This window comes from Drosophila obscura, unplaced genomic scaffold, assembly GCF_018151105.1.
Source record: "Drosophila obscura isolate BZ-5 IFL unplaced genomic scaffold, ASM1815110v1 contig_4, whole genome shotgun sequence".
NCBI lineage: Eukaryota > Metazoa > Arthropoda > Insecta > Diptera > Drosophilidae > Drosophila > Drosophila obscura.
The window spans coordinates 8236333-8246255 of NW_024542828.1; the positions used below are offsets into that span (position 1 = coordinate 8236333).

Below are 9923 nucleotides of genomic sequence, written 5' to 3' on the forward strand. Positions count from 1 at the left end.
CTTATGTACTTAGACATCATTTTCAAAAGTTCCTTGTGGAATTTTAATTCCCTACCGCACACACTCCTATGGTAGGAACTTCCGATGCAGACTCAGTTAAAATTTTGACGCTGCCACTGAAAATTCCGAGATAGTCCACATATTTAAGGAGCACATGAAACTAATTGGTTCTTTGGTTAGTTAAAAAGTGTTTTCTTCCTTCTCTGTTCTTAGTTTTATTGGTTGCGTTGTGAGTGAAATAAGTTATTGACACAGCAGGAACTTGCACAGATTAATACTAGTTTGAAATATTAAACAAAATTGTTTAAAAAAACATTAAAATTACTCATGCATAGATAATTTAAAATAAATAAATATTGTGTTCTGTGTTCTGAACTGCTGCTGCTGCTGAATATACAATTTAGTCATACATTATTTGACACAAATTGAAATTCAATTCCGTATCGATTAATAGATGCTCTGTGGAGTCAGTGTTACGGGCCATTAAGGCATAATGACAAAAAAAACCCTGCCTTGCCCAAGTCCAAAAATGTGCCCGTCTGCCCTGTTTTGGCCTTGACTTTGACTCTGGGTGAACCATCCCTTGTCAGCAAAGCGAATGTAAAGAAATTGAAAGCGATTTAGCTGATAATATCAAGGGTCTATGTGATTAATCATTCACTGGATGTGCAGATTATCATTGTCAAACATTGAGCTGAGCCCATAATAAATCAATCGTAATCACCAAAGAATGACCTTTAAGTTTCCTAAGTAAATAATTTCAGGAATGATTACCTATTTCGACTCAAAGGTTTTGCCTAATAAAAGCCAACTTAATATTAAAGAAAATATTAATTAAAATTGGCATATTTAAATAGAGATAATATTTCAATATACTTAATAATAAGTAAGTTTGCTCAGGCATAACTTTATATCCTGACATTCAGAAACTGGCAATGTCAGGAGCCTGTAATTGTTTTGCTGTTGGATGATGGGGAAAATTGTTCACGGCTTCGTTGGCAGTCTGTTTTATTAGCCCATTTTCTGCTCTGTCATAAACGTCGACAGCTCCACGGACAGGATGCTGAACATTAAAAAAAACCACAGAATTATATAAATCGAACAATAGAAATTTCACTTCCCCCAACAGGAAGATGGCAAGTCGTTCAAAGGAAGAGTAAAGAAGAGCGAAATTTCATTTTTTCAGAGGGAGTTGTGTATTTTTGAGAACGTATTCGTACAATAAAAGTGGAAAAAGGTAAAATTTATTTTAAAAATTTCAATTAAGTCGGAAAAAGTTTTGCTTTGTATGGATGGGATGGTTAGAGAGATTGCTTTCTACCCGAAAAAACACGTTGTGACTCGGGTTCATGGTACCGCATCAATAAATCAAACAAATATATGGAGGAATAGAGCAATTCAATTTGATTTCTGGCTTCTGCAAATATTATCTCTACCGTTTTATTGGCTGACATTGATCGTGTTTATTTATCATACATCACAAAACTCCTCGTAATTTGTAACATGGCTGGGAAGACGTCTTTAATGTTGAAACGAAAGTCTTTAAATTCCACGCTCGGGCTGTCCCACTTTCCAGATCCCACTAGTGGCTGCTGTTGTTTTCCCTCGAGCCTTTCGGTTGCTGTCAGCGTCTCCTGTTTGAATAACCCAGTTGAGTGGGTCCGTTGCTCGACGGTCTGCCCTGTTGTCTGTATATATTGCTTTGCTTTGCCAAAGCCTGGTCATAAAAAACTGTTGCAAAATGGTGCACAAACAAACAAATCGAAGGGACTCTTCAGTGTCCCATTTCGCAACGACTGAGCTGGCAAAAATTCAGAATTCGGGTTATTCTTTGCTGTGTATACTTACTTCTTTAAGGGATAGCAAAAGTAAAAGTAAAACAGCAATACTTTTTACAGTCGTTATTTTAACATATAAATTTAAAATTTTCAATCGATTTGTGCCCAAAGCCAATTGAAAAAGTTTACTGTTGACTTTCCATTCAGTCAGGACTGTGTATGTGCAATATTTTAAATATTCTTGCAATTATGGCAAGTTCCGTTTCACTGTCCCTGAACTTTAGTGCCAGATGTGTTGGATACACCTCAAAACTGGACTGAGATATATAAATACATACGAGAATACTATGTTGGATCTCGATGTTATTGTTGTTCTGTTGGGGGGCTGTCTAAGTCAGGCAAGCAAATGAACACACAGCCCGCAGTATCTAATGGCAAACATTTGTACAACTGACACTCCTCCCCCAAGCCCCAGACAATGTTGCTGCGGGCAATGTCAGATTGTCAGACAAACAAGGGGAGCATTGGGAGTGGTAAAGGCCTTAGAGACTGAGTGCAAAATGTCACAAGGCCACCCGAGCGTGTAATCAATTTGCTGATGTGATAACAAACCAAAATTGAGCCTGTACGCTACAGAGCTCAAATATTTGTTTGGCTTTACACAGTACAGGAAAACCAAGTACCTACTTGAATTTAATTGTGTGTTTTTCTATTTAAAGAGAAGTAAGCTCCCAAAATCTGATCTATTAAGCAGACAGTTGGCCAATGAAGCAAAATTAATTCAGTTAGAGCCCAATTCCATTGCTCAGCTAATGATCTTTTAGTTCTAAGTTGACGCTGGAAATGTAAGAATGAATTGAATGGAATAATTTCAGAAAATACTTCTAGGACAAATTTTTGGTTTCTAAAGCTCTAACTTGTTTTAAGCTGTGGCAGAAATTCCTCTGTGTACTCGAACTTAGACCCAACATATCATCATCGTCAGTGAAACAATATTATCGTTACGAATAAAATCTTCCAAATATCGAGACATTAAAATGTAATTAGGATGGCAACACACAGGCCCCGCCAGAGCAACATCAGCGTATTTATGGCTGATGCCTGTTCGCAGCATGCTCAAGTAGTACTTCAGAAAGGAGGTTAATACTTTTCCCCATTAACGACAGAATAGGTATCTCGCTGGCGGCCTGCTGTGGGCTGCTTACAATTTGTCAGCCAGTTTCCAAAAGCGATTTCCAAAAGGAAAACCATAAAATAAAATATCTCTACAAGAGACTGAACCCAGCTACTCGTTCTTTTATGTTTAGGCTCTGCACAATGTTAATGGGTTATCGACCAACAGCAACATGCCTTCACAAATTTGACAATAAGCCACAATTAATATCGATCAAAAAAGCAACTGTCCAAATTACGAACACAAACACCAGTTGCAATAAATTAAAGCAGAAAATTACCATTTAAATCACATTATATGAGTACGAGCATGCATACAAAACGTTCAACCGGCAGGAGCCCAACAAATCTGTTGACTGCACCATAGGGAACGATGGATTATACCAATTTTCCACATGACGAATGCATGTTTGATGATTCTGCCCCACAGTCCGCATGCCGACCATTAATTCACTCAATGGTTATGGCTAATTGCCTAAATGAGTGAGGCTCAATGCGATGAAAATCACACACAAATTCCCCAAGCAAATTATTCCCTTATTATCATTTGATGATTCCCCTTTAGGGTTGGGTTTCAGCATTTATTTTCCAGCGGCCGACTGGCTTCATAAATTATTCAAAGAGAATTTCGTACACACATTATTCGTATAGAATAACCGAGTTGGTAATTTTGCCGCTAAAAGCATCAAAAAAATGTGTGTGAAGGAGTTAAATTTTTGTATCTCAGATATGGACTGAACTTGAAGGTACTCATTTCGGATTTCCATAAATTAAACTGCAAGTAAAGTATTCATTTTTTAACGCTTGAAAAATTAAAAAAAAAGTTTTTTCAAGTGGCTTTTTAGATTTTTAGATTTTTTAGCTTACTTAATCGCTTGCGTACCACATAAAGTTTTAGATCTGCGTCATGCAAGGGATGCAGCTTTCTCACCCATTTCGTATTGCGACAATTTTTACCGCATTCATCCATCCATTAAGTAAAGTTTCTTGCTATGCGGAAACTTTACTACAAAGTTGTGTCACGCTTCCGCTTATTGTGGGAGTATAATAAACACATAATATCATGAGTTCTCTGCGGTGCCTTCTCTTGTTGCAAATGGAATTTTCGCGTTCAAATATTAACCAAACTCCCTCGTGCCTATGCATAAACTTTTTATTTTACTTAGCATATATGATAATGCCGGGTTGATAGCTACAGAAATATTCACACCAAAAATGATTGCCTAATCATTTGGAATACAGGCTTCGTGACACAATTACCTCATTTAAAGTGTTCCTAAATTTTCCTATTTAATAAAAAACTGCTTCGATTTAGCCTCATGTTCAACTTAATCGCATCAGTTTCCACCAGCAATGAAGATGCCAAAAAGTAAGAGCCACCGCATTTGATTTGAATCTTCCATTAACACAGCATCCATCTTAATTATAATCCAAATTTAAGAAAATAATCTTTTTCGTCCAGAGAATCGGAGCCAAGGGCCACTCAAAAAGAATGTCGAAAAAAAAAAAAAGCCCAGACTGCGTTTAAGAACGATTTTTGTAAAGCTGAAAGCTGCTTAGCACATTTAACCAGCTCCTTGACCTATATGCAAAGCAGCTTAGCTTCCTCCCAAGAAGAGTCCTTCTCTGGGTGCTCCTCCTTTTGCTGTTCTGAATGGCTTATTGAGGAGCTGGTAAATGGCTCCCGTCTCAATGGCCATTGACTTCGATTTGTTATAAAAGATAGGCGTGCACTTGTATGCATTCACAGTTCAATCTCTTTCGTCTGCAAAGAACAATGACCTATAATCTGTATAGGTATATTTTTTGTATTCTTTTTTTGATAAAAACCTATAAAAAAAAGTTGTAGAACTAATTGTAGACAATTCAATTTATTTAATCAAATTCATACAACTTTGGTTTTAACTGACATTTTTAATATCAGTGCTGTTTCGATATACTACTTGTATATATAGAACATAAAGTATATTACTTTTTGCCGTTGATGTCCGTGTAGGCTGAGAAAGCGCCCCTGTAGGCACTAGCCGACGACACGAGGAGAGCAGCGAGTACAAATGCGAAGACCTTCATTTTGTTTGAATACAATGAGACTTAGGAAACAGCTAGAGTTTATATAGCAAACCAATGCAGACTAAACCGCACGGACTAATGGGCGAATCTAAATTATTTAGCGGAATAATTGTATCGGAATGCATTAAAAAATGCATTTAAATGCATTAGAAACACATTCCATTCTCGTTTGTTACAAGCAAATTATCCATGCCATACATACATGCCAAAAAGTTTTTCATGACTCAACAGCTTCTAGGGAATTCTCGTTTCTTTTCGGTCCTTTTGTTCCTTGGGTATGTTCTCCAGCATATTGTTCCGCAAATCTTATTTATGCACTCCTTTATAAAAACATTGTCTATGTAGGCTATGTTGTATTTCAGAATAGAGAAGTAAATGATTTGAGCTAGTTAGTTGTATAAATTCCCTTTAAAGATTTATTTTTATTCTCAACAAAAAACAACACATTATTCATTTACATACATTACAATGGGACGAAGTTACCTCAATAATTGGACCTACTAAAATGAAAATAATGATAAGCTGGTCAAGGGGATACTACAAACACAAACTGCATGGCTCTAACGGCTAATGGCACTTGGAGTAGTGAACCCAACCAGGTCGCGGCCCACTCCCTGGTCCTTCTGCTCCTCAGGGTGGTAGCTAACGCCTTAATCGATTTTACCTACAAAAACGGTACGTCAAAGTGAAGTCAAAGCCACCATAAAACATGGTAATGCCATGAGGTTTATAGAGAAATATTTCAAAAGCCATTGATGTGTGGTGTCTGTCACAGCTGTCACAAGGAAAAAAATATATAACAAACCCATTATTTTTCGACAACGCAAACAAAAATCAAAATTAATAAACACAACACGAATAAAAAATTTGCAATTTATTTTCTGAACAATGAACAACAATGGATACGAGGGCTCAGCAGGAGGGAGATGATTGACATTGTGATAAACAGGAAAAAATAAAACAACAGGATTTTAATCGTTGCGTACACAAAACCCCAATGTCGATCCTACCTGCTGCCATTTTTTTTACAATAAGAGGGCCGCCTCCTCTGAAAATATCTTCGCTTCTGTAATGTGGACCTAACTGAGCAGAAAATAGCGACATACTGCGGTGAGTGCTTTCTGTTACGTGATAGAGATGCTTAAAAATTGCATACTTTTCGTCTGTAAAAATAATAAAGCAGCTATCAGAATGGGACTTTGTCTTTAAATTTACATTTCATTTGAGATGTAGTTACTGAAAGGTAATTAACACGGAATTCTGTGTGCCGTGTAATTGTCAAGTGCTTCGTAGAAAATGCATCAGCATCTTATCACATTTCCTTACATATTTTCTTGCTGCCTTTTCTGTTTGCTCTGCCACTTTGTCTTGTTTGGATTAGAAAAAGGGAAGAAAATCGAGTAAGGAGAGCAGGTTTCCGAGGAAAAACTATAGCCTGACATGTTTATGTTTGCTTTTTCTTAAGAAAAGTAAAGAATGTTCCAGCAGGGCTAACAATATACGACACCGACACCATTTTAATCCTGTTACAACATAACGAGGATACAGCCCATGCTAACATCCTCCCATATTGGACCATAGCAGACAACCTTCTCGTTAATTTTCAACGTTGTCCTGCCTCCCCTTCCATTAATTTAGTCGAATCTATTTTCTGTTGCCATAACCCTAATTACGCAGATGCAAAAACTATGGGAGTTGCCTGATTGTATCTCTTTGGGAGCAAATATTCCCATTCCCATACATATGTGTAAGAAAGACAAAACAAAGAAATTTTCCATGTCCCTGATGAAAACTTTTTTGTAGGTCAAACAGGGGAAGCCAACATCGATTAACCCAAGCAACACGTACTCTATTTTTATTGAATTGGACGCCAGAGAACAAAGTCACAGGAGGAAGAAGAGAAAAGGGGCAATGGCACCAGCAGGAATGCCACAAACTATTACCAAAGTAAACAGAGCCAAACAAAAACGTCTCTGGAGGAAAACTATGTGAAAAGAAGAAAGACACACACAGAGAACAGGCAAACAGCGTGTGAGCTGAAAAAGAAAAAAGAAAGAAAAATGTGCAAAAGAAGAGTTGACATAAGGTGTATGCTCCATCGAATAAAGCTTTTTCTCAATACGTTGACATGATTTTTTAACAGATAAGAGATGCTCTTTTAGTTATTTATAATAAAGTTTTCCTGTAACTTAGATATGGCAAGAATATATGACTAAAGAGTGGACTAACTCAATAACTTTGTGGATGGAAGAGTCTTTCTTTATAAATTTTGAAGAGTGTTCAAGTACCAACGAGTTTTGCCATTCAAACTTTCAAGTTTATATGTGTACAATTTATTTGTTATGAGTAGGCGAAATATGGGGTAAAAGCGATGTCGATTGAAGATGCAGGGTCTGTTCGATATGCGAGAGAAGTGAGTACTAGATCAAGACGGTAGAACGTGAATTTGATAATGATGACGATCATTTAAAAACTGAAAGTACCGGTGGGCGTACCGGATTGCCCGTGCCCTAGTGCAAGCGAGAGAGAGAACGAAGCTGCAGTGGCAAAATGAAGAAGGAGATATAAAGAGACGAAAGAACGGCCGCTGCCGTGAGTAATTATAGGCGGTAACAATATTTATATGCATGCATTTATATGTTGGGGAATTTCAGGCTGGGAAACCAGACATTTTGATATGTAGATGTAAAATTGTTGACTTTTTACCAACTGCAGCACTTTCTTCTGCCCAATGGTTTCAATAATTAAATACATTTAAAATAGAATGTGAATCTATGATTTTTCTGTGAGGACCACAGACACGTTTTGCTGTGGTTTGTGCAATTGTTTTCAAATTCCTGCTGGAAAAAAAACAACAATGCATGTAACGATTTACCAAAAAAAAAACTGACAGCACGTAGATTGAATCTATTCCAAATTTGATTTTAATAAACACAAGAACTCCGCTTTTTTCGAAAACTAAAATGGAAACTGACAGCACATGAACACAGACCAGACACCCGAAAGGGGATACATGTTCTACAACAATCAAAATACACACAATGTCTAACGTTTTTTTTTTACAAAAATTCCCGTTGAATATTTTAAAAAGTTTTTTTTTTGACGAGCGTCAAAATGGATGGAGCGGGGGCGGCCCGGAAAAGTTTCAATTACAAATGTTTGATGCTGGATAAGCATTTGTAATAAATATAGTAAATATAACTAAATTGCTCTATTGCAATACTAACACAGGAGTTTTTAAGTGCTTTACGTTTTTTAAGTCCCTATTCAGCTATCTCTCTCTTTTATTTTTTAACCAAAATGCTCTCTTTTTGCCGAGGTTATTCATTTTATTTTATTTTCGTTAGTCTATTTATATCATTAATTGCCCTTTAACTGTTATTTCTGGTGCGTTCACTAACTACAATTAATTTTGTTCACAACTTTTACTTGTAAAAAGGAACTGAACTACGAAAATTGTCTGCTGAGGGGCATGCGAGAGGGGGCAGAAAAAGTATTGACTGACTGACAGAATGACAGCCCAAAAGCAAGAAATTCCAGGAATTCTTGGAATTGCTTTAGTCACCGTTAATTGATAGCCGAACAAAGTTCAGAAATATAATTACCTGCCATTGCAGGCACGCGTTAGGAAAGTTTTCGGTGCTTTGAGAAATAAATGGGAACTTTCCTTAATGTTTGCAAATAGCTAAATGTACAACAGGGTAGAAATTCAAGCAAAAGTGATGTACATATATATGTGGAAAATATGTATACCAGTATTAGAGCAAGTGAAAAAGAATGGAATGTCCGCTGTTTTCCCTCGTTGTTCCGCTTGACTCGCTGTCATTCACTCCGTGGGGCCTAATGTTATCCTTACGAGCACGTTCCTAGATCCTTGAGGTCAAGGACCTAAATTTGCATTTTGCTATTCGGCACTTTTAAATTTGTTTATCTTACGAGGAGGCTTAAAATATGAGAATTAATTTAGCCTATTTTGAAATGTTTTTTCTTTTGATTGAATTTCTCAAGTACATAAATCTAATGAATACAAAATTCAAGTTTGTGAAGATGTAGGAGAAACCAATTAGTTTTATATCGAAATCTATAGAATAGTAAACACTATCCATTTTAATGTCGCTCTAAAAAATACTGCAGTTCTCAAGTCAAAAATAAAATAAAAAAACGAGAAGGAACGTGTGAGTCGCTTCTGGGGACGCGACTCTACTTATACCCGTACTCAGTCAGTATATACATTTTTGAGCTTATGATTTTTAAGAATTTTAGAAAAAAAAAAATTTTACATTTTACATTTTTTTGCTACATATGATATCTACATCTACATATACAATGTATATTCTACATCTAACATGTAGATTTTACATGTTCCAATTAGATTCTACATCTCCTCCGCTAGGGGTTGCTCGCGCACTGAACGCGGCAGAGTGTGCGAGAGAGAAGGAAAATGAGTTGTGTTGTCTCGGCGGGAGGGGGAGGGGAAGCAACTGAAAATTAATTTCTTCATTCTGGCTATAATTATGATCCGATCTAATTCAGATTCGGCAATCTGGTAGATATGGGCATTTTCTACGATACTGCGTTTTTAGTTTTATCGTATCTTTAAAACTGTGCCTGCCACAGATTTTCGTCCTTTGTGTGGGCGGAAGGGGGCGGGGCGAAATTTTGAAATACACTTGTAGCAGTGGGATATCACATGAGTCTGGAAACCAAATTTGGTTTCTCTAGCTCTTATAGTCTCTGAGATCCAGGCGCTCATCAAGACGGACGGACGGACAGACGGACAGACGGACAGACGGACGGACAGACGGACATGGCTATATAGACTCGGCTATTGATGCTGATCAAGAATATATATACTTTATGGGGTCGGAAACGTTTCCTTCTCTGCGTTGCACACATCCACTT

General features: G+C 37.0%; 1 long non-coding RNA gene across 3 annotated transcripts; it reads left to right on the forward strand.

Moving 5' to 3' along the window:
* The first annotated feature begins 4809 nt into the window (after positions 1-4809).
* On the forward strand, positions 4810-7136 carry LOC111065135. 3 transcript variants are annotated; one of them, XR_002606963.2, is made up of 4 exons: positions 4810-5696; positions 5755-6131; positions 6660-6768; positions 6825-7136. It is a non-coding gene; the product is annotated as an uncharacterized LOC111065135 (long non-coding RNA). The 3 variants fall into 3 exon arrangements; XR_002606961.2 differs by having other exon boundaries at positions 4810-6131; XR_002606962.2 differs by having other exon boundaries at positions 4810-6131; positions 6699-6768.
* Positions 7137-9923: the final 2787 nt, after the last annotated feature.